Genomic DNA, 25212 nt, shown 5'->3' with positions numbered 1-25212 from the left:
ATTGATTATATTTTTATTTTTGTCTCCATTCTCACATATTTTGTTATGTTTAACTTCTTGAGTTACAATACTTAGGGAAAAATTTGAAGTGTATACTGAGGCTGAAGAGACTGGGCATAAAGCCCACAAAGCCAGAGCAGAGCCCTGGCAGCCCTTTCAGCAGACCATGCATGTCTAGCCTTCTGCAGTAGTCAATTCTTGAACTTTGTTTTGTTCAACAAACTTCAAACAACAAAATATGTTTGAAAAACCTATTCCATACCCTTTTGGACTTCCTTCCTTGAAATCCTTGTCTTTTTTTCCCAGGCAGGTAAATGAGGGTGTAAGGCCTTACTTGTTCATGGTGTACCCAGTCTACTGACTTGGACTCACTTTCTTTACAAAATGACATTGATACCAAGCAATGAAGTCTTAATAATAACCTCTAAGACTTATGTCCACACATCCAAATAAGCAAGCAGTTACCTTTCCTTGGCTTGCCCAGAGTGGATCAGTGTTTGGAGGAAGAAGTTTTCACCAGCTGCTCAGAATTTCTTTAACTCACTATCACTGCTGTGCAGCTTCCTGTGGATCTTCAGGAAGAATGAAATGAGGCATCTAATTTCGATGTAGAATTCATTATCCACTCTTTCTTCAGAGCACCACAAATTAGCCAGGAAAGGCCAATGTCAAATCATCCGGGGTACTTAGCAGAACACCAAGAGTAAGAACAATTATCTGACCCAAAGTAATCATTAAGAAGTTTGCTGAATGAAGGATGTGTTACCATAAATCAATTTCAACACTCCTTTTTGTAGACACAATTTTAGGTGGTAGTACTGAGTGCATATAGCTCCAATATAATGATTTTCAAATTAATTTTAGTTTTTTGTTTTTGAGGTTTTGCACAAACTGCCAAGAAAAGAGCACTTTCCTGCAGGATATTTCAGTTGCATCTGAAGCGTGGATAAGCTGCGCTGTGTGCAAGTTCTGCATATAAATTAGCAATCACATCTTAAACCAGGGGAGTGAGAGAGGACCTTTTAAAAAGGTATATTTATTTTATCGGCAAAATATTGTTTCAACTGTCAATAAGTTCATAATTTTTACTATAAAATTTATCTATGATGTATTTTTCTCATACTTTTTGTGGAGGCAAGGTGAAATAACATTTTCTCTATACAGCCAAGATGGATGCATTTTAAAAAGGAACAAGGCTAAGAGCACAAATCTTTCACCAAAAGCTTGTTTCTGTTTTATTGACTTTCCCCCCACCCCAGGTAATCAAAGAACAAGAAGAGTGCTGGAACTCAGAAATGAAAATGCATTTGGGATTGTCCAGGAGAACAAACTCACAGCTGTGGTTTCATTGTTGGATCACTTGGCACGTGCTGTCGATGTGGTCAGTGCTTGGCTGCACGGGTGAATGTGGAGCGATCCTGAGCTTGGTGTTGGCTTTTCAGAGCACCCTTATCCAAAGCCTGCATATTTGCAATTACAATTGTGTCTTCTGGTAACCCCTCACTCATCTGTGTGCCATATGGAGAAGGTTGTGATAGCCCAACTATCAGAGAGGTGGGGAGGTGTGAAGGCATGTCTGGAACACAGGCTTGGCACACTGGAGAGGCATTGTCTGTGGTTCTTGTCTTCTTCATGAGGTCCAGGAGAAAAAAACAGGCCTTCAGCAGAGAGTGCAGGCAGCCTGAGTTACTACAGACCAAGGAACAAATGACAAGAGATCAATTTGCCTGTCAGCACATGCACGGTTTGGGCAGGCAATTCAGCCTTCCTGAACATCACCCTGCTAAACACATAGCAAATCAAAACCATGCCCCAGGATGTGGCATGCAGTAATTGCAAAAGAGAGAATAAAAGGGCTACATTTATGTTTCTTCTATTTTGTACAGCTTCTTCTCTTCTCTGTTGTACAGTTCTGTATTTTACAAGCTGTCTATTTCTATGGGAATCTTATTTTCAGGTCATATGTAAGCACTACATGAGCAAGCAGTAGGCACAGTTAAACATGTAAATCTATTAAAATTTGAATAACATTGTAGAACATCAAAGGAAATATTTCATGAGTAAAGTTTGTCATGGTTTAAAATAGGAAAAGCATTTTACATTAAGATTTCCAGTTTGATTGTTTTGCTTTCAGTCATCAGAATACACACAAGTTTTTCAACTAGTAGAGCAGGCTTAAAATTAATGTGTTTTGAAATTAAAATTATTTTGCTGTACTTTGCATCCTTTTCTTCTTATCCAAGAGCCTTCTGACAGCCACCTAATATCAGCTAGATTTTCAAGTGTCCCTTATTGCAGATAATTGGAAGCATCTGCTCCATTGTTAAAATGTGCACTCCTGTGCTTACAGCTGAAAACTGTGATCTCAGCATATCCAAACATCTCTTCATCTTCCCAGCTTCAATATAATTTTCTAGTTCTGATCATGTCCTGGAGTAAGGAGTTGGTTATTCTAAGTAGTTATTCCTTGATTTATGTCAATTTGAAGAAATTGCAGAACTGCTGTAATTTTCAAGTCAATTGTTCCTCCTCACGCCACCTGTGAACTAAAAAGGATGTGCTTTCCAAAAGATATTCAGCGCCTGCTGCTCAGTTGTTGGTTCCTTGGCCATTCCTGAAATTTTTTTACTGTTGAATCTTGGCTGATACACCATCAGCAGTTCTGTGACACAGAAGACACCAAGTGTTGGAAATTATCAGTGTGGGCATGCTGTTCCCTTCAGTTTGTGAGCATCCTCTCAGGCTGACTGCCCTACATAGAATCCAAGAAAAAGAGATTCTTACACATTGAAAGGACCCAGCAGGCTTATCTCTGGTACTTTATTCAGCTCTTGCTGGTTACAAGGGCCAAGAGCAAAACAACAGGGACTGTCTTGGTGAGTGTGTTCAGCTTGTGACAGGTTTAGTAAAAGTGGTGAAGAGTGGAAGAGGGTCTGCAAATCTTCAGCAGAGGCTGGTATTCCTGTCTCTGGAGGAGACTTCTTTTGCCTATACACAATAGTTTCTGTTCAGGAAAGTTCAGATACAAAATATATGAGTTGCTTGTGCAGGACAGCATGGTGCAAAGAAAGTACTGTTAAGAGAACTTGGAGACTAGTGTAGCTCTTGCTTTCCTGCATTTGATAAGTATTACAGACATTCTAACAGATTTCAACATCCCCCAAGAAATAGATATTTTAAGTCTTACTTGATAATGCATTTTTTTACATTGAGAATTATTAAGATTCTTAATTTGTGTCTAGAAGCAAATGAGGTGTCCAGTGTTCCATACACAACCAATCTCCTAGAAAACCAGCTGGTCTAGTAAGTGACTCTGCTCAGCCTGAGGTCAAGTCCCACTCCCTGGGCTCTCCCTACTGACTCTGAAGGGAGCTCAGACATCTGTATCTGAAACCATAACTCCCATAAGTAGATAGCTGGGATGGGTCGTCTTCATTTGCAAACTGAAGGACTCCCTGAATCTCCTGTTGTCATTGCACTGAAAGAGATATGCTTTTTTAGGACTTAAAGGTTCTGCACATAAATGCTTGGAATACTCTTGTCAAAAGTAGGGGACAATGTGGGATTTCTTAATTCTTCTTCCCACTACTGGTCACTTATTTATGAAGCAAAGATTAAAATGCCATTTCCTTTCTCCTTTCCATAATCCTGTTATAAAACATTACCCTTTCTACCATCCCCTCTTTCTCTTTAGATCATCATCATTGTGAAGCTGCTAACACATAGGGAGCTGTTTTCCCTAGCTTACTTAATGACTTCTGTGCTGCAAATAGCAGTTTAAAGGGTGAATGTAAACCCAGTGGTACTGTAGCCTGAACCCCAACCAGACCCCTTTTTGGCAAGCATCCAAGCTTGGCCTCCCATCCCTCTACAATCTTGGAGATTCCCACTACTTCCCCCCAGATTTTGTGCTATCATTATTTAACTTTCTCTTTCAGCTTAAACACTTCCACCATTCCTTTCATGAGTACCACAACACTTTGAATCCAACACCCCTCAGAGCCTTCCCCTCTAGCCAGCATTTGCTGACACAATTTTTCTTTTCCTTGGAAAAAAAGTGACCCCTTTTCTGAACTCCTTCCTGCAAAGAACATTTCTGTAAAATAAGATTTGTTAAAAGCTTCACCTGCTGACAGATTTTAGCGAGCAGCTTTTTTCCTGGATACTTTTGCCAACAGTCATGCCTGGTGCTGGGCAAGGCTGGCTCACTGATTGCTCTACACAGCCAAAACCTGCACAATTTGTGTAAATCAGGCAAGAGAAAATGCCTTCTGGTGAGAAAGAGTATGTCTACACAAGTAGATGGCTGCAGGTGCAGTACATGTCCAGTCTGAAAGCTTTGTCTGATTCATTCTGCTTCTTAGAAAGGCCTGACATCATATGAGCTTGGCAATCTGATGTACACTAAAACAAGAAGTCTCTATGAAAAGAAACTACATCAGTCTAAACAATGAACAGAAAACTAAATTCATCTATCAGTTTTATTTAATTTTCCTTTTGTATTGCCTTACTCTGTTACTGTCCATCTCCAGCTCTTCCTTTTCTTCTGGACATGAAATAAAATTTTCTATTCTGAATTTTCTCTGCTATTTGATGCTTTTTTTGGACAAAAATCCAGGCAGGTCTAGCAGCCATTTTTCTGAGAAGTAGGCTAGTACTTATTTAAGGGACTTTAAACTTTAGTGCACCAGATTTTGTAATAGCCTCTGCAATTTGAATACAGAAGGAGATAGGATGTGGTTAAGCTACCAGGCTGATAGAGGCACGATAAAAAATCAGGTTCAAAGGTGATTTAAAAAAATAAATGTGAAGACTTAGAAGGCTCAGAACTGCAGTCCTTACCTATCCCCAAGTCTGCTAATAACTCCCAAATTATTTTTTTCACAGCTTGTCTTCACTAATGGTTGGCAATATCAGACCACCGGTCCTAGTTTGAAGAAAATGTCAGCTTAACCCAAGCAGAGTGTTTAATAGCTAAGTGGCTTTTCTTGAGTAACAACTCACACTTGTAAATTAATCATGCTGCAACAGTCTCACTCTAGGCTAACTCCACATACCAATTTAACTCATTTTCCGTGTTCTGAATGTGGAAACATTAAATCTAGGTCAATATTTTCAGCAAATTCAATAAATTATTCACTGAGTCAATTATTTTCTCAAGATATTTTGCACCACAAATTTTCTACCTGATGCCATGCAGCCATTTTAGCATTCAAGGAAAGAAATCATTCTTATCTGCAAAAGGACTGTGCAGTCATGCATCTTAATTCAGGATTTAACATCATTAGGTACAGCATAGCAGGAGGCAAGCAAATTTCACCCCACCACACACTTGATTATCTTCGGACTGAGATGTGCTTGTGTCTATATCTGCCTATTCATGAAGTTAAGAAGGTGAAAATCCTCCATTAATGCAATAAAAATTGTATATTCCTAGAAGCAAGTCATTAAGCAATTTGTCTGACATTGGCTGGAAAGTGTAATATAGCTTCGGATCACTTGCATGGCCCTGTAAATCAAAATGTACTCATGATTTGACAAATCCTATTTTTTTGCTTATTTCCCTTTTGATTTTTACAATTTACATGTAGTATTAGTAAAATCACACCAAAACAGAACTTGGAAGCAAAAAGAAAAAAGGGATAATAGTGTCCTGTCTTCTAGACAGAGGTTTCTGACAGAAGCAAACTGTAAGAAAAAGTTGAATGAAAGGTATGGATATTTTGCATGCAAAGGTGAATAAGCAGTTCTGAAAATAAGGGCTGAGCAGATGAAAGAAGGACAAAAATGCAGGCAAGACACAAAGAGATAGTTTGCAGGGAGCACTGGCAATCCCGCCAGCATGGGGAGAGGTGGATTTAGACACACTGTCATAAAAAATTCACGGAGCTCAACCATAGTCAATCCAAAGTTTAAAGGAAATCTTCCAGTGAGATCCTGTCAAAACTGACATGCTCAATATTCTACTCCTTACAAAGCCAAGCCCAGCAGCTGTACTGGTGATGAATGGCTGGAAGTGAGATCCTGCCATGGAAGTCTCTGTCGTGTTGGCCAAATGATGCTCATGGGCTGTGGCAGGCGGTGAGGAAACTGGCAAAGGCGTCCCACTGTGTCTGTCAAATTCACCTTCCCTTCTCCCTGAACAGTTCCTTTTGCTTTTCATCACTGTCACGGCCATGCTCCAAAACAGGTCCTCTTCCTCAGCTGCACTCTCAGAGAAAACTCAAGAGTGTCATGCGTTGCAGGACCACACAGTCAGAACCTTCGCTCCCACTCACTTCCAAAAATTAAACCTTTCTCCCTTTCTGCAGCCTTGACCTGATAATTGTGCTGGTGGGAGGAATAAACTGTTAGTGCTGCTCCACTGAATTTGGATTTTAAATGTTCAGCATGCCATTCATTAAAACTGTAATTATTAATAGTTGTTGTTTTTTTTTTTTTTTAAGGCATTGGTGTCACACTTTTTTTTTCTTCACAGCGTTAATCTCATGACTAAGGAACTGCCAGAAAGAAGAGAGACTCTTCTCATAGTGGAAAACATTTTGATGTGTTTTAGCAGAATTTTTTATCTTCAAGTTGAACAAGCAATTCCAAAGAGCCTTGTTTTTAATGGATTTTCCAGTTATATTGACTAATGTACAGAGGAGAGAGGTCAAGAAACAACCATTTCCAAATAAAATTAGATTCTGCTGAAATCAGAATCTGTGACTTTCGTAGCCCTGAGTCTTTTTCCCCACTCACTATCAGAGATTATCTAATTATATAATATTTTACACAATAAATGCAAGCATTGTGCTTTTCTGGCATCTTTTTTATCTCTATTAGAAGAAGCTAATTAGACTGTATTTTTCATGTGCAGAATGAATATGTACTATATGTACCCAGATATATTGAATGTTAGGGTGATTAACAGTGGTTCAATGTACAATTAGATAGTTTGGATTTGAATGTCATTGGTAACGACTTTAATTGGGTATAAGGTTTTCCATTAACCCACTGAGATTTTGGGATGGTGAACTATTAACTCAAAGGTGTTTCCCTTCTGAGGACCTAAGACCATACACAAATCCCAGCGTGGCCTCATTCTTGATTGTCACCCAAAATATCTGCTTTCCTAATGCAGATATTAATCTCTGAAAGAAGCCAGCAGATGCATCATGTACCAATTCTTCCTGAAACATGGACACATCATGAGCAACATGGCAAACGCTTAATAGGATTTCAAGTACATTTGCAAAGCAGACTGCTAAAAACAGTTTGTTGCATTTAAATGGCATAAAAGGTTGAGTTTATTCTAAGCTCTATACTATATATGACATTTGGAATTTAACACAAAAGGAGAGGAACAAACTAGAAGATGGTTCTGGTACTTATTTTTAGCTGGAAGAAGTTCTTAACGCATGGAAGCTTACATGACAGGGCCATTTCCTGTTGCAGGACACTCCCATCAATAATGAGAGAGAGACTGGGAAAGCCAAAGATGAGAAATTAAATGCCTAAAACACTTCTTTTGGAGAGCAGGACAGGAAGTGGTGAGAAGAGACATTTATTTTTATACTGACTGTCTCGGTTCTAGGGAAATGAGAAAACGCAGTGTGAGTTGTATTGGCAAGCAGTGAGTCATTGATTCACTTCGTTGATAAAAGTATGGAAAAAGTATCCCTCAAGGAGGAAATAAACTGTTGAATTTGCAGCTTTACTGGCAGCAGGGGCAAAATTCTTTTTCTGCAGCTCTATTGTTGCACCACACGAAACACTGTAAAAATTATGAATTTAAATACATAATGGAAAAGACATAATAAAGGAATGACAGCTAATCAGCTCTATTTCCCCTATAGCCCTTTTTATTTTATATTTGTGATGCCTGATTTAGTGTTTTTACTAGTGGCAGTACACAATATCCCAGTTCCACAGTCATTCTACTGAGTGCTGAAAATATTTGCTGAATAAGTTATCTTTTAGAAAAATATATAAAAGCTATAGGCAGAGCTCCCCAATGGCATAACTTGCATGTAAAGATGCCTCTTCTGTGTTTTTTCTTGCCACTACTTGAATCCCCTACAGCTCCTTACAACCCTAATGTAGTGCTTCCTACCCAAGAATTCTGCTCAGCTGCAGACTTGCTGATTAACAATTTTATGGGCAAAAGAAGAAACATCAGGAGCAGCTGGTGTTTGCCAGAGAACCAGGGAAAGGAGAGTATCGAATTGCACCGATGGCCTCTTGGAGCCTGCGTCTCTTTTCTCCTGAGTGCCTGAAATGTGGCTGTGATAACTCTGTCACCACAGCCTGGGGTCCCCCTAGCATTTAATCAACCTTATTTGCAGCCTCGAAATCCAGAACACACCATGAGATTATCCACATTGAACCTTCTCGAGGGTTTGAACCAAGAAAGAAAAAAATTGACTCCTGCCCCACCTCAGGCTTAGTTGGGTGGTATTTTTCTATAGCATATTAGAGCTGTCTAAGCAATTCAGGACTCAGAATTTGACATGGAGGTTATTTCTTCCTCAAAAAATGTTTACTATTGATGCTGAAGTCTTTCTTTACCACATAAAAATAGTGAAAAACTAGCTAGAAATAAAAAGAAAAACACATCCCTGAGACACAAAGAGAGAGAGAGAGAAAAAGAGCAGAGAAGGGGGGAATTATCAATATAATCAGTGCTGCAGTGTTCCAAGCCTATATCAGGGCAATTGGTCATTCAGCTTGAATTTGGATTTGTCAGGAGCACAGAACCTAACCCATCATTCACTGGGAATACACTGCTCTTCCTACATTGACTGCATTTTTAGAAAAGTCAGCATTTTCTATAAGAAAACTTTTACAGATGCTCTAGGGTATTGAAGAATACCAGCCTTGCCAAAAGAGAAGCCTTAGATTTCTTGTTATTCCCAGGCTCTGACTCCTCAGAGTACCATCTTTCATCTTTCAAACAATTTTCTTGTCAAAATGTGATTTTTTGAGTAGGGTTTTTCCCCTTCTGTCCAGTTGCTTTAACATTTTTATCCTTCATAGTGAAGGAAAAAGTTTTATCTTGGATCAGCACAGGTCCCTTTATGTTTTGCTTTCTATTTCAGCAGCATGTTGTATTTAATAGGAGACATTTCCAAAAAGGCTGAGGGTCAGGCTTTCAAGTTTGCACTTAACAGCTGCATGTGTCTGAACTGAACATCCACTCAGACAGCCATAAAAATTCCCTTCAGCAGACTGAGCATGGCCACGCAACACAATGCTGCCTTGCAAATTCCCAAAGAAAATCCATTTTCTTTTTTTCAGAGAACAGCCATTTAAGTCTCAAATTCAGGATTTTTGTGTCAGTGTCTGGATAATGTGACCATGCCCCTGACACAGCAACTCAGGTCAGCACTGCACTGACACCATGGCATTGTGCCTTGCAGGTGGGGAGTTTATGTCCTGACTTAAGGCTGGCATGGAAGGGGCTCTCCTCCTTTGAGCTTCCTGCACATTTTGAAAGAGTGTGACTTCTGTAACAAAGTTCACATTCATCTCTCATTCTGGTCTTGAAGGTTGCATGGCAGCTGTGGTCTTTAAACATGCCTGATCAGCATTTTAGGCCCAATCTTTCTTAGATATGAAAGACTGGAGTATCTGTTAAGGTTAATGTGCTTCACCAGCAGCCTAACTCAAAATTCCTAGTTCATAGTTGTTGGATACTTTTATTATTATTTTTGTTAAGACTGAAAGTGAAATTTTCTACTGGTGTACAAGAATCAAACTCATCACTTGTAAAGCAAACAGAGATTTTAAGTCCTAAATTATTGAATGAAGTTCTCCTCGGGGAAGTTTTCTTTGCCATTTCCTGAAAAATATGCCAAGTACCTTGCATGTTTTGCAGTGGACGCCCTATCCATGACAGATTTGTTATGGCTTGTTCTGAATTTTTCTGCATTTCTGCTGCTATCCATGTAAAACTATCAACTTCTTTTGCACAATATATGCACAAATAAAGCAAAACCTATGCATTCTATAAATCATCTGACATTCCAACAGCGTGCTGTTTTCTGACTTCAGATGACTCATTGTCATATTCATTTGTTAGCTTGTTCATCTATTAAATGTAACACGCTCCATGACAAGTGACCCATTTAATTTTCAATTCTAATTATGCCTTTTTGGACCCTCCTAGTTCAATTTTCCTAGTCTTAGTGCCAAAGGTTAATGTCTTAAAATTAGATAACTAAACAGAAGTGGGACATAGGTACTGCTAAATGAGTAAAGCAATTATAATTGTGCAGCTTTAAGCATTTCTTCTACTAACTTTCTATAAATAAAACTTTCCTCAAAGGTTTCAGCACTGATCAATTCTGAGCTAATACTAACCATAAAAGTTATTGTCAAATTCAACTAATTCTGGAGCTATGAGTAACAATACAATTACCATAGAATTCTACAGAAATGCAATTTTTTAGATATTTTGTTCAAGTTAGAATACCTGACCCAGGTATTCTACACATACAGACACAGAATGTAAGTACAAAGAACATTTTTATATCATATCTTCTTGCTGATTAGCACATCCTGAATAGCACATATTGATGGAATGTGATCACTGATGCTATTACAAAACACTTTCATAGTGTTCAAGACTGTTGATGTTTGGCAAGCTCTATAATTGCTTTAATGTTTCATAGTAATAGTATTGCATTGATTTCTTTTCGGTATTTTTCTCTTCATTATCAAACTTGTGGATCTACTACAGCTTCTTTACTATTTGTGTCCAACAGCTTTCAAGACTGGTGTGCCTTTCCTCTCATTCTACACATTTGGTTTTCAGCTCTTCCACCTCTCTCCCAAGGCCAGTGTAAACAAACAATTTCTGAGGCCATGGAGGCTGTGTAAAATGTCTGAATGACAAAGTAATGAACACTCTTTGTGACTGGAGTCAGCACAAGTGTTTATTGCTAAGCAACAAAGACTGATGTCAACGAGTTTTGCCAAATGCAGATGGTGAGTAGGTTTGTTGGAAAAATGAAATCACTCTAACATAACTCTTTACAGCAGATTCTAATAGAATAGAAATAAAATGCACTCAACTGGTTGGAGTGAAGCGCTCCACAGAGAGGAATGAGGTTAATTTAATAATACTTTCTGGTGGCTCAGCCTGAGTATTATGGAGTTGCTCATATGTGAAAATATTCCTAACCTATCTCAGCAAGATTAAGGAAGGGAAAACATCTGCAAAACTGACCTAAAGTGCCTGCCATCTCCAAAGCTGCGGTTCAGAATGTTGTTGTGAACAAAGGAAAGACACAATACACTGCACCTGGCTGCTGGGGAGGTGGTGTTTGGAATATGCAAATACAACATCACTGGACACTTCAGACTCACAGCATAAACAACTTTTAGTGCCGTTCAGCAAATGCCTTTGTATTGTCTCTCTGAACAACTCTCCAGGTGTGACTGGTGGGCTGAGATTGATGATTATGTCACTGTAAAACTGAATCTCTTCCCTGAGGGGAATGTCCACCAAATTCCTTTTATCCTTGTTTGAGACCAGATCTGTCACAGTGGAGAACACACTCATTTATCTGCTTTGAGCACCTTCATGAAAACACAGTAATCTTTATGCACATCCTTTAGGCTGAGCTCAATGTCAAAATCACACACAATTTTCCTCCTTCCCATAGACAGTGCAAAAAGCAGAACATGAAATTGAATAGGTGGTATTTAGCTCTTAAAGAATATGCAGGGCATTCTGTTCAGCCAAACTGCTAAAATAATTTACTATAACTCACCCCTGGTGCAAACCACACCAGAAAGCAGCTACTCCCATTGCTGGAAGTCCACATACCTTGCTCACCCTTCCAAAACAACACGCCTGTGATGCTTTAAATTTTAGTTTTCATATTTTTCAGTATCTGTACTGCCTTAGTGTGTGACTCTGAACCTCGTATAAAGTGTCAGCAAGTTCTCTTCACAGTTTAGTTTGTCAAAACAATCCTTTTCCAGCCTGGGAACCAAGGACACAGTTGCAGCATTAGGCTCAAGAAGTGCAAACAGCAGAGAACTGAGGAGAGCAATCTGGGATGATGGGACTTCATAACCTGAAGCTGTAATTGGACAATTGGGTCCATATTGACCCAATATGGACCAAAACTTATAAAAGTGAAAACTCATGACTGGTCCTCCACCTTGTGTCCACCTTGCATCCATCTTGGGTCCATCTTGGGCAGAGCCCCAGCCAGGCTCTTGTGCTGCCCGAGGTGTATCCTTTGAAGGCCTTTCAATAAATACCTACTTTATTCCTTTAACTCTGTCCAGCCTCTGTTCCAGGTCAGCCTCTCAAGGCTGAACTCAGCTTAAAAGTTCAGTTCTGCTGCCCTACTCCCAGATGCCAGTCTTGTTCTGTGTAAAGAGACTCAATGTTCAGCCTAGAATTTCTGTGAATTCCCTAAACTGGATGGTACAGAAAGGCAGGCACATTCCCATGTTCTCAGCCTCCACAGCGAGTGAGTCACCCTTGCTGGCCCGCACCAATCCTTACGTTGGTGCAGAGCCTGGAATACTAGCCTGTAGTAGGAGAAGTACACACAGAAGTGTGGTCATGGCAATGAGGTAAACACACACACATACACACAAAACCAACCCTACTTCTTGTTGTAGAAAGTGGCTTAATTTGCTTCAAAGTAAAGATGTTGCACCTCAGGCAACTCATTAAACAAGTCTCTAGCGTCTGAATGAAAAATGTAACGTGCATGAAAATTACTGTCTTAACTTGAGTGAAAGAAAGATCAGCCAGAGCTCATGTGGGACTCAGCTGGGAAAAATTATTTTACTTGCAGCTATTTTTATTTCTTTTAGCTGTGTTAGACAACCAGTCGAATTATACTGTACAGTTACAACAGAAAGACATGAGTGGCTGCTTAGAACTAGGTAAATTCACCTAAAAAAAGACATTAACCCATTTTGAACAGTGATTGCATTTGGAAGAGATTTTAGGAAATGCTAAAATTTTTGCTTCTTGCTCTACTGTTATTATATGTTCTAAGTGTCTTGGGCTTTTTCAGGAGTTTGGATCTAGTTATTCAAAGTCAATTGCTCTGCTTGAAAATGTTCAAAAATAAGAGAGAATAAGTCATATTTCAGGACTTGGTTTATTAAAAAATGGTTCACTTTTGGAGTTCACTGTTGAGCATTTGACCACATGGCTTCTGGCTTCTGGTGTCTCATTAGGCAAGCAAAAATGGTGAAGTGGCGAAAGAGGTAGTGACAAATGCATACCAACCCAAACAACCTCTGAATTGACTTCTTGGTTTTTAGAGGCTTTAAAGATATGTTCAGGAATACTGAGTCATTCAAATATTCAGGATATTCTGAGAAATATCAGTTGAGCAATGGAAATTTAATTTAATTTCAACTTTTTGATCAAAAATTTCTTTATTAATTTGTTTGGACTGGGGGCAAAACTCCAAGTTTTTCAAACAGTGCTAGCCACTGTGCTTTTTCTCTTGATTGCCAGGCATGTACACAAAGCCACAAAATTCTTTTTTCTCCATCTGTAGTGCACCTCTGAAATATCTAGCACTCATGTCATTTAGCTTTAAAAGCTATTAATGCACTTGGTAAAGACAAAAAATTGAAATATGAAATCTTGTCAAGCCTACTGGAAGCTGTAGTTAGTCTTTTTAAATAAATGTTTTTCAGAAACTCTGTTTTGTCTATGATAGATGCACTTTTTCAAGTATAGCACTATAGATTTAGTATTGAGGAAAATCTGTTTGCAGCTGCTGAATTCTAAACTTTTTATTTAACTGCAGAACATCCAGAGTACACACAAAGACGTCATAAACTTTCCAAGCCCATCAAAGTTGTTTGCCCTTGACCTGATCAGACCATCTGTAGATGTGAGAGGACACTGCCTTTTCCATGTCCATTCTGCTGAGCCTGGCAACAAGGGCTTGAATTAGTATCAAAATATGACAGTGGGTATTAAACATTTAGCCTTGTGGGCTTGGATGTTGAATTCCCACATGCCACCTGAGTCCCTAGACTGTAGAGTGTCCTTTGACACAACAAGGAGGTGTTGGCTCTTCATAAGCAAAGGAGTGGCACCACCAAAGCTCTGGAGCTTCTGGAGACCCCCATGGCCCAGTCATCACCAACCCTGGGTGGCTGCATTTGGCAGGAGTGGGCTCAAAACCCTGAAGCAGGCCTGAGCCTCAACTTCCTAAACCCCAGACAATTTCTGCAGCCATGGGGCTCCTTGGAATGGTTTCTCACCCAGCATGCCCTAAGCAGTCTCTCTCTGGTTTCAGCTCCCTATCACTGTGAGAGGGCTGCACGCCAAAGGGACTCTCAGTATGGGGCAAACTCTTTGAAGCTAAGGGCTTAGGAAGTCTGTTGTCACACAGGTGCCCCATGAAGTCCTACTGACTACAGGCCTTCTCTAAAATAGCTTCATTGGAGTAAGTGCACAGCATTTTAAGCTACCTTTTTTCCCAGGCACATTCTCCTGTAATTTGAAGCCTGTATCTCATGCATATTTGTTGTAAGATTGTTATCAAAGGAGCTTAACAGCTTTATGGAATATAAAAATTTGCTCTCGTCATGCTCTGAATTCTGAAAAAAATGGACCTCATTCCAGCTTTTTAAAAGGTAAACCCTGCAGTCCTTGGAAACAACTTGAAATTTAAATTACTATACTAGTATTATTATTGTTACTATTGCTATTAGTTCTACCATATTAAACAGACTTCAGAAATCAAGAGGTAAGTCAAGATGAACAACCAATCTCAATTTACTAACTTTCCAAACCTAACACAGAATCAAGGGCTTTTTATTTGCAACTACCCATAGGATTAGTTGTAGCTTGAATTACACTATAGATCAGGCAACTCTTGTCTAATCAGGTCCCCTTGTATTTGTGTGGTAATATTGCCCCACAGCTAATGATGTCTCAGCAGACACTACAGTTCTCTTTTGACCAAAAGCAAACATTGCAAAGGCCATTTGAAAATCAAATCTTCCCCTCTGTGTAAGGGAAAGTCTGGAAAATACCATGAAGTACAGAAAGAGTAAATGCAAGTAAAGAGTATTGTAAGGAATATATTTATTAGGTGTTAATTGAAAACAGTGTTGGTATATTACAGTGCCCTATAATAACCTACTACATTAAAAGACATTAAACTGTTATGAGCTGTTAAAGCTCTGACACTGATTTAGTGTAAGTATCTTTTGGCTGCCAGCCAGTATTGTTTTAAAGCTGCAAAATTATCCTGTTCTAGTGGGAAGATGGAAAAGTTTGAAAGCTTTATTTTATTCTATTTTTTTGATGTGTATTACCCCCTGTAATATTAATAAGGGTCTGCAATACAAACTTTAGTGTTGTAAAACAAACTTTAGAGTTGCAAAACATGAATACATCTTCCTTGGAGAAAACAGAGAAGATAATTTGAGAATAAAGCTGTTAGCTGCTCCTGACTGTGGCCCCAGAAGCCTTCTGGTAAATCTGACTTTAAAATTCAAACTTTCAGCTATATCAGGATGTATCAAATGAAGTGCATTTATTTGGCTCCTAGGATGTACTGTATATTGAAATGTCTGGTAACTCACTAACAAATTCATATCTTGTCTTTTTAGAGAGATGCAGGAAAATAACAGGCCTCAAAGGAACTACCTTTCAGAACAAACATGTTCTCTCATTGTTTACTTAGAGAAGAAAACAAGGAAAATGAAGTAAAAGCAGATAGCATTTTATGTCAGAAAACCATCTCACAGAATCATGTCATCTAAAACCTCAACAACTCAGTTATGTCTGCTACAGAATTTATGTTTGCTATTAGGCCCATGAGATCCTGTACCTATTGCTGTGAAAGGTTTGAGGGAAATGAAGTCAGGATGTCACAAAAAAATGGAAGATATTTAATAATCTGTCACAACAAATATTTGCCACCATTTCTTATTGAAACCTTGCTTGACAGAGATCTAGAGATCCTTTTTGACACCCAAGTCAATTTCTGAAGGAAATAAAATACCATAAACAGAGAAGGATGGCATTATTGATCTTTATGGTGATGAAAATTAGGATAGTGAAATGCCAGATATACTGAAATGCCAAAATTTTGATTGACTTTAAAAAACTTATTCTGGGGCTTAAAATCTTTTTAATTCAATCACATAAAAAGGTCAAAAGAATTTAGCTGCTTTTTAAAACAACAAAAAAAAAAAAAGACAAAAAATGTCAGTGGGTCATTTATATCTTCCCAAGATTCAGTCTTTTAAAAATATGCACCTTGGTTAGTAATTAGACAGATGTATCAAACTTTTAAATATTGTTTGCATGCTGACAGTCACGATTGGGTTTAAAGTCAATCTGTGTGTCATGTCCATTATTTTTCTGTGCGTCTTCTCTACTTTTTCAGCCTGCAGAACTTGGTCCCTCTGAAGGTGCAAGCAACAGAGAGAAGGGAGCCAGATTTCCCACTGCTGCAGGAAGGAGGTCCCATGAAATCACCACCAGGCTTTCCCTGGTCCAGCAAACAGCTGGATTTGCAAAGCTTCAGGGCAGATGAAAGGGGCAGATGGGCTGTGGCTGTGGAACTCATCTGGCACTGCCTGCTTTGCCCATAGTTGGAGTGGCCCCTGCTAGCAAGTGGGGACTCCAGGTATCTTGCTATGCAATTCTGCTAGTTCTTGCATAAACACACTCAGTACTTCATGAAGAAGGCAAATAATCTATTGTTGTACCTCTTACATTGCAGACGTTGGGAAGACTATAAAGAAACAATCTCAGGAGCTTCAACTCAGGAAAGATCCAAAGAAATATGAGGGTTTTATCCAAAATCAGCATGTCTGAAGAGTGATGTGCTGGGGTGCAGTTTGTTCAGAAAAAATCTATTTTTTCCACTGACATTAGAAAAAAAAAATCTGGAGGAAAAAACCCAGAATCTTAATACTCTTTTAATAATCTGAAATTTGGTATGACAAGAGAACAGCACATAGATGATGGTACAAAGCTCTTAACAATGTCACGAAACTCCCAGCACAAAAAACCCCCAAGCAACTCTATTAACAATAAGCACTACTCACTGCAATAATTCCAGCAACACATTTACTGAATTGCATGCTTGCTAATTTTGAAAAACAGCTCCATATGAGACAAGAATAAAACATGACATAAAGTACAAGTTTATACCAAAAAGAGAGGACTAGCTGCTTATATGCTTGCCTGAAACTGTCTCAGCTAACTAAGCTCAGCAAGATGATGGTTGCTGAGACTGGTTATGGCTTACATAATGATATAAACTTATTTCTGAATTTCCCACTCTGTTTATGGTGTCACAATAGCTAGTTACCTGCCTTCACAGAGTCACTGGAATAACAAAACCTCTGAAGCCCATCACCACTCTCTATCCTTCTTGGAAGTAACTGTAATGGGAGACTGCCACACACGGTTAGTAAGAAGCTTGTTGGGATCACATCACCCCAAAGTGATTTATCACCATTGTGTCTGCTTTCAGTCAAGACCCATTTATCACAGTTAGATATTTGTATTGGAAATGTTTGACATATACCTAATGTTAGAGAATTTATAGTAGGTTTACAATAATTTCACCATGTCAGAATCAAAAAGAGAGGAGGAATGAAGAGAACTTTCTCAGCTCATCGAAGTTATTAATTAGCTAGTCAAGGACTTTGTTCTAGCAAGAGACATTTGCATCTCCAAGGAGCTGAAGTAAAAATACTTATTTTAATTGAGAAGAATGATCAGATGGTTTCTTCGATAATGAAGCAAAAGTATAAGTTTCAGGAAGATTAGATTTATCTGAGCTCCAGATAAATTTCTTATAAGAGACAAAACTTTGTCCAAAGGGAGTGAAAATCAAAGTATATACCATGGGACTAGCTCACTTCTCAGGGTACGTTGAAGGCCTGCTCTGCTGGATATGCCCTGACCATGTTCCAGCTCTGTTTTGGGAGACATAAGATCCACTCTGGTCCCTGTGGAAGGCATGGGGATGTCCCCTTAGGCTCAGAGAGATTAGGCTGCTTCTGAGGACAGTACAGAAAAGGTCACCGAAAAGACAATAGTACCACAGACATTAGAATTTGTATATATAGACCATCTACATGGTCTAGGACCATGTAAAACCTCCAGATTTATGCCTCTCCTGAGAAAAGATAGTTTGTGGCATAGAAAATACTGTTGGTGTGAGAAAAAGCCTACTTCCCGAGTAGCAGGCACCAGCCCCATTCTTCCTGTCTCCCAGGAGCAGCAAACCCCAGAGCTTGCTACCACTGCTCAGGCTCCATCTGACTTCCACAGTGGAAGAAACCAGGCTCCACTCGCTCAGCCTTAGGATGTCAAAATTAACATCTGCCTACTCCACTAATGAGCCTTGAGCTGGTGATTGAAAATGTATTGGCATCCCTAGTTTCTCATTAAAAATGCTGCTTTTTCAGATATTAAACCCTTTATGCAGCTCTTGTTTGAATTTTCTTCAGTTCTGCATCATGCTTTCAAACTGCAGCCAGGCTTCAGTAGCAGCATCGCTAAATCTGCAGACAGGGTCCTTACTGTCCCTCTGTCCCTCTGCCCATAAAACCAAAGAGACTTTGCCTTCATCTTAAAATAGTACTAACCCCTTTTTCTTTGGATTCAGTCAGGGAAATCAGGCTTATTTTGATAATTTATTGATAGATCACTTTCTTAAATGTCACCTCAGTCTGTATGGGGATGTGTCCTATTTAAAAAGTCTTTTGTATTTGTTTTGTTCTGGTGAGGCTAATGCTGCCAATCCCTTCTACCAGAGGGACAAAGAAGCAGTTTGCAGAGGGAAGACCAAAGCAGTGCAAAGGCTCAGCAGCTTCAAAGTGGGGCTGGATGGCTCCACAACACATATACCAATCACAGACACTGTTGCAGAGTCCATGAGAATAACAGCTCAGCCACTGCAGCGCTGCTTGCTAACTCAAGTATGGTCCAGAACTCCACCCTATCTAAATAAAAATGCAACCATTTATAGTGGGTACAAGACTATAAACTGTGTCAGGAATCCTCTTTATTTGTAGTTATTTCAATAGCTAAGAGATGACATACCAGGAGGCAGAGCTTGAGAATATGGTTCTTAGGGTTAAGATCAATAAAGCGTGTGCTCGGCAAATAGTGTCGTCTGTGGAGATCTTTGTATCAGCTTCAAGGCTTCCTCTGAGAGCTGAGAGATGATCCAGAATATCTTGGGAGTCAAAAGCAGAAAAAAGGTAACAAAGCAGAGGGGAGGACAGAGATGGTTAAAAGCAATTAGGAACTTCCCTGCTATTCAGAAACTTGACAAAAGTTTCTTGGAGCACAGCAAAACTCCCAGTAGGAACTGCTCTTTTCTGGCTGGGAATGGATTTCTGAAAAGTTGAATAGCTCTGTAAAGCTGGCTGCACAAGGTCAGAGGAATAAGAGATATCTCTAAGGAGGGCCCTGATGTTCTGTCTTATCTTTACTTACCGTACTTTGTGTCCAGGCAGTGTCTTCCCAAAACACTGCATGACAACCCCAGAAAAGCAGCTCTGAAGACGATAGGAAGGATGTGCTTTAGGAGCTCTACTGACACATGCTGAATTCAGCATCTGTAGATAGCTTTTTTTAATCCCCTCCAGCTAATTATCCATGAATTCTAAATTTAAACACGATCAAATATTTTCATATTTTGATTAGCTCTCCTTCAAAATAATTTAAATTAGAAGTGAACCTAAACATGTACCCTTGGGACCTGAGCAGGTGTCCTCCTAGAGAAATAGTTTAAGAATAACCTACCTTGGTGATTTAAGTTGACCCAGATGACTTTCTGCTGAAATAGGCACTGACATTGTCTGTTCTGGCATCTTGACTTTAGGGAAGTCAGCTTTTCCTGAGGGCAGTACTTTCCACAGAGCTTCAAAAAGATCCCCAGGAGAAATGCCTCACTGAGTGCTCTGACATAAGACATAGCTTTTTTACAATCAGCCACTGCTTAAGTGAAAATCAGTTAAAAAAAAAAATCAAGTAAATAAAAAACTCTGAAAAGTCTTGTGTCTAGACCCTGAAAGACAGGACCTGAAGACCAGAAGCATACATTACATACATTACATACAGAAACATACATTACAGAAGCATTCTTGGTCATTGGGTTACCAAGTAATTCCAAATCTCTACTTGTAAAATATTTGGACCGAAACACCTCAGAACCAGTGTTTTAATTGCTTGAAATCTGGTTTATAGCTCCACTGTCTTTGTTAGGGATGCTTTAAAACATTACCATCTTATGCCGTAAACTTGGTTTGTTACAGTGAAAACAGACATGCTCTTATTCCTTTCAATCAGAAAGTATTTGGCCATTTATATCTCTTTAGATATGATTCTGTGCAGGAAATTGGTTATTAAATGGGTAACACTGATCTAGGATGCCAGTTGTTCTTTGTGGTTGGGTCATGTATCATCTGGAACTGACATCCAGTTTCCAATTCACTTGGCTGTTCTCCCTTGTGCATTTGCAGCACATTTGGATGTCAGACAGGGCCAGGTTGTTTTTAGAAACAGTGAGGAAGAAGGTGTGTGAGTAACCCTGCTCTCATCCCATAAACAGTCGGACAAAGCAGCAGTTGCAGTCCTCCACAGGGACTGGGCAGGAACAGGCACCATGTGATGCCCTTTCATCCCTTGAGCCCCCAGATGCTGTGGCTCAGATGGTCGTGTTGCAGATCTGTGCTGCCCAGCCCAGCAGGTTTCAGCTGGCAGGCAATGCAAGTCATCCTCCAAGAGAAAGCACAACGTGTTCACCTCCTTGGTGGGCCAGGGCTACAGGAGGAACACTACCTCCTTGCACAGCACAGGGGCTAGTGCTGATGAGCCATGAAGCTGTAGATCTCTGTAGCTGGGGTGGTTATTTTAAAGGGTTGCACAAAACAATATTTAAGAAAGGCAAACTTGTTGACAATTCATTTAAACTCAGTAAACACAAACCAGAGAAATGGTAGCGTCTCCACTCAAAAAAAAAAAAAAAAAAAAAAAAAAAAAAAAAAAAAAAAGACCATCACTGAGAATCACTGAGCCTGGACACCTCTCAGAGCAGAGAAGCATTTCATTCTCTCGTGACTTCAATTCAAAAAGAAGAAGAGGCATTGCAGCATTCCTGACACTATTGAACTTTCTGAACAAGCGATCAATAGGATTTCAGACAGCTTCCCTGCCAATCTGATGCCGCTGGGGAAGGAGGAAGAACTGCTGTTCCCACAGGCCTTTGACCCTGCACTGAAGTTCAGGAGCACAAGGGCTGAGTCTGCTTTTCCCATTCCCAGAGGACCCTCTGCCCCAGCACAAGATGGTCCTTTCTGTGCACTGCTCCTCTGCAATCCCTCTCTCTCTGCAGGGGAGAGGTGAGCGTGCTGTCAGGGAGGAAACACGGCAAGTTTGCAACCTTTGCTGGCAGCCTCGTGGAGCAGAGAGGCCCTGCAGATACTGCTGACCCATCTCTGTCAGTGCAGGAGAGTGGCAGTGATTGTCAAGAGTTCTGTCCACGCAGAACAGGGCACAAGGCTGATACCCAAACCACAGGAGCATTGTTGCACAGCTCTGCTGCTGTCTGAAGGCCCGTGCTGTTGACACTGTGGTCCTACATTCATCACCCATCATTGAGGCCACATCTAGAAGATGTCACTGATGAAATGATAGAATGGAACTTATTAAGAGATTAAAGATTTATGTAAAAAATGTTTAATTTTGAAGCTACTCTGTGCAGATGACAGCACATATGGGTATAAGGTAGAGAGTTTCTTGAGGTATGAAACAGATTTTTGGTAGCCTCACTATCAGGTATATCAGAGCAGTATCTAAGATTTCCATATAAGAGACATACATGCATAAGGAAAGAGACCTTTGCCAAACAAGCATGTGTGCAACAGAGATAGGACAGAATAAACATGTGCCGTTGCCTCTAAAGCTTTAATATCTTTCATTTTAGGGAAACTCATTCTTTACTCCAACATTTTCATCATTAGTGCACCGTTATCTTTCATTGCTGTCTACAATATCTAGATGAGATTCCTCTTCCATACAAATTAATTTGTGCCTTTTGTATTCCTTTCAAAACCCTTTTGAGACAACCTCTAATCATTTTTTTTGATCAAATGGCAAACCTGGTGTTTAACCCACCCTATTACTGTCTTCTTCTTACCAGCAGAATATTCTCACTTGATGTCTGTAACTTAATCTTCACACAGTTAACCTTCTCCCTCTGCAATTGCTCCTGCAGCAGAGCTCTGAAGGTGCTTATTCATCTTCTCCATGACCCAGCACTCAGCAGAAACTTTGCAGCCTTATTTCCTCTATGCTCTTTGCCCATATATAAGCCATACTGGTAAATAAAAAAATCATCTGTCATTTTTAGGTCAGTGGCCAACAGATTTATTACCCATCCATTGACATGTCTCACTTAAGCTAAACTAATAGTCTGCTGCACTGACATTTCCTCTTAGTGCTCCAACTTAAGACTTTAAGATTAAGTGCAAAATGCTCAAAGCCAAATCCTGTCTATCTTCCCATTACCTTTTGCCTTACCACTGGAAAACACCACAAAGACTTATGATTGTGAATAATCTTAGATGTGACCTCCTTATCCATGTCTACATTTCAATTCTCACTGCATAACACTTCTTCACAGCAGAAACTTACAACCACATCACTCACTCTCTCATTACTTGCTTCCCACAATATTCATTTGTCTGTCTTTGACAAATACCATCTTGCCTTGCTTCTAGCCTGTCAGCAGCAAAGTTAGTTTTCTTAGCTCATTGTTTTGACTGTACCATTCTTCTCCTTGTGTTCTGTAACAACAAACAGAAGCTGCTCACAGTGCTTTCAAGGCTCTGTGACTGATCTATCCTCTCCCATTTACTGTATTACCACATTTAAGGGCCACGTTCATGTTATCAGGTTTCCCACAGATTCTTGCCCCTCCCCTACACCTAAAAAATCAATTTAAGTTATCCACTGGTAACTGCAGCCAGATTGCTGGCAGCCAAACTTCAAGGCCAAGCTTGCTTCCTGGGTCTTTTTGGCTGGCTGAAGGATGAAGCCACCTTTTCCACCTGAACTACAAGCCACTTGATATGAGACTGCTCAAGCCAAAGCCTGTGATGAGGATGATTCATGGATGATAGGAATGCTTCAGTAGATCAGTCATAGCGCAATTTGCTGACCTCAAAAAACCCCAACAAAATAACCCCAAACCCAAACCAGACATATTCTTACAATTTTACAGCTATGATCATTAGCACAAATTCATCTCAGTCATTAGAATTCCACTCCTCTCCACTAGCTACCAGTTTTCACTATTTCCCATGGTTTGAGCACATGGTATCTTTCCAGCGATACAAATCAAGCCTCCCACTGACTCAGTGGGAACAGCAGTTTCTCTAGGTGACAATCCCAAAACCAAATGGTGAATGCAAACATGAGACAAAAAGATAAAATAATCTTATTATTAGGTGGAAAAATATAAGAGCAAGATTTCAGCTGAAACAGAGTTATTTATTAAAAGGTAGGGTTTAGAACAAATTTGAAGGAAAGGTTCAATTTAAGGACTGCATAAAGATAGAATGGCTAGAGCTAAATGCAACCAAAGAGGGATCAGGAAAAATAAAAGTAAACTGTAGGTACTGATACTAAAAAAAAAAAAACCAAAACCCAACAAAATTGAATAAGCCACCTGTTGCTTGCACTTACTCAGAGTTTGACTCATGGGCAGAGGTACATTCAGGCCAATGTTGCTGTTTCCTCTCTGTATCATGCTCTTCTAAAGCATGAACTCTTCACTAATAATTTTTTTTCTTTCACAGATCTTCTATAGTAGTTTTTGAGGGAGGTACAATAGCTAGAAAAATCAAAGTTCTTTCAGTTGGTAGCACCAAAATAAGATGTTTTATTCCCTAAAAATATTTCCTTTTTGGTTTGTGTGTGTGTCTGCAGTCTGGCTGCAATATGTTGTTGTCTAAGTAATTATTTTCAGATGACATCCCGAATGATTTTAAACTGTTGTTTGTTTTTTCCTCTTTACCAAAAGGTAGAATATTCTTCTTTCTTAATGTTTTTTAACCCTCATAATCTGCACAAATTGTTATTAGCACCCCTCTTCTATCAATAAAAAGGTGAGGTCCTCTTGACTTCTTTCTGTGGCTCCAGGTTCATGAGTTGTGCTCTTTCCAAGAACACACAGAGTGCACCCAGATGACACAGACATGTGGCCGTGCAAGTGGTGCAGTCAGGGGGATCTAAGCATGATTCTGGCTTAACACTGTGACATCACTACTCCCTGGAAAACTGGCACATCAACACACAGATCAACATCTCAGTTGATGGCCCTTTGAGCTTATACTATTTTGGCCCTTAAAATCTCCACTTGAAATTCAGTCCTCAGCTGGGGTGATTTCTGTGATAACGTACAGAAGAGGACTGGACATGTCAAAAGACTTTGCAGTCATAATAAATAAAGTGTAGAAGAGAAAGAAGACATACACAGACCAATATGATGATTTAGAGCATTCTCAGAGGTGAGAGAGAGAGAGAGACTGGGTGTGCAGTTAACCCCAAATGCACCATTGCCCCAAACTTACAGGTCACTGTCAAGTCTGGTCTCAGTTAAAAGCCATTAAGGAGCTCACCAGTCATACTTACAGCTTTTTACTGCTGGACATAGAATTTCACTTGACATCACTGGTCCCAAGAAAAATTTGTTCCTCTCCTAAATCTTGTGACAAATTGCCAAAGAACCTCTAGAGGGATTTATCCTACTGCTCTTTAGATAAGAGAAACATAATGTACTGTGTAACTCAGCAATTTTTAAAGGTGCCCAGTGCCACAGTTTTCAGATTTGTAACCAGCCAGAGTCAGGAATGCTTTGCTATATGTCAGAGAACTAGCCAGGTTTATTTCTTGACATGATTATTGATTAAAACATAATTAAGAAACATAGGGTTTCAGTCATTAAATAAAGTCACAAAGGAAAAAAAATACAATGGCATCGTTAAGATTACATTTAACAAGATGCTCTCCCTAACTGAATTCAACAGTAGCTATGTTGTGACCCATTTTGTCTTAAGTTTATTGACAACATTGAGTTAAGATGGGATGATTTTGTCGTGATGGCTCTTGCATCTGTGACAGACTTTTCCACACTCACGTCCACTTGCACAGGAAAAGCACAGGACAAAGGCTCAAACCTT

The 25212-nt window shown here is 39.6% G+C and overlaps 1 protein-coding gene across 2 annotated transcripts in view; it reads right to left on the bottom strand.

The window, feature by feature from the left end:
- HTR1B (5-hydroxytryptamine receptor 1B) overlaps positions 1-25212 on the bottom strand; it is a 55734-nt gene that overhangs the window by 15619 nt on the left and 14903 nt on the right. Inside the window, exon 2 of one of the 2 annotated variants that reach the window (XM_050972899.1) lies at positions 1336-3004. The exons of the other annotated variant lie outside the window; for it this stretch is intronic. The gene's annotated coding sequence lies outside the window, so the exon portion shown is untranslated. The remainder of the gene's footprint in view (positions 1-1335; positions 3005-25212) is intronic. 2 annotated transcript variants of the gene reach the window in all.

The sequence above is a fragment of the Serinus canaria genome, chromosome 3, assembly GCF_022539315.1.
Source record: "Serinus canaria isolate serCan28SL12 chromosome 3, serCan2020, whole genome shotgun sequence".
Classification (NCBI taxonomy): Eukaryota; Metazoa; Chordata; class Aves; order Passeriformes; family Fringillidae; genus Serinus; species Serinus canaria.
The sequence above is the reverse complement of the archived record's forward strand: the minus strand, read 5'-3'. Positions and strand labels throughout refer to the sequence as shown.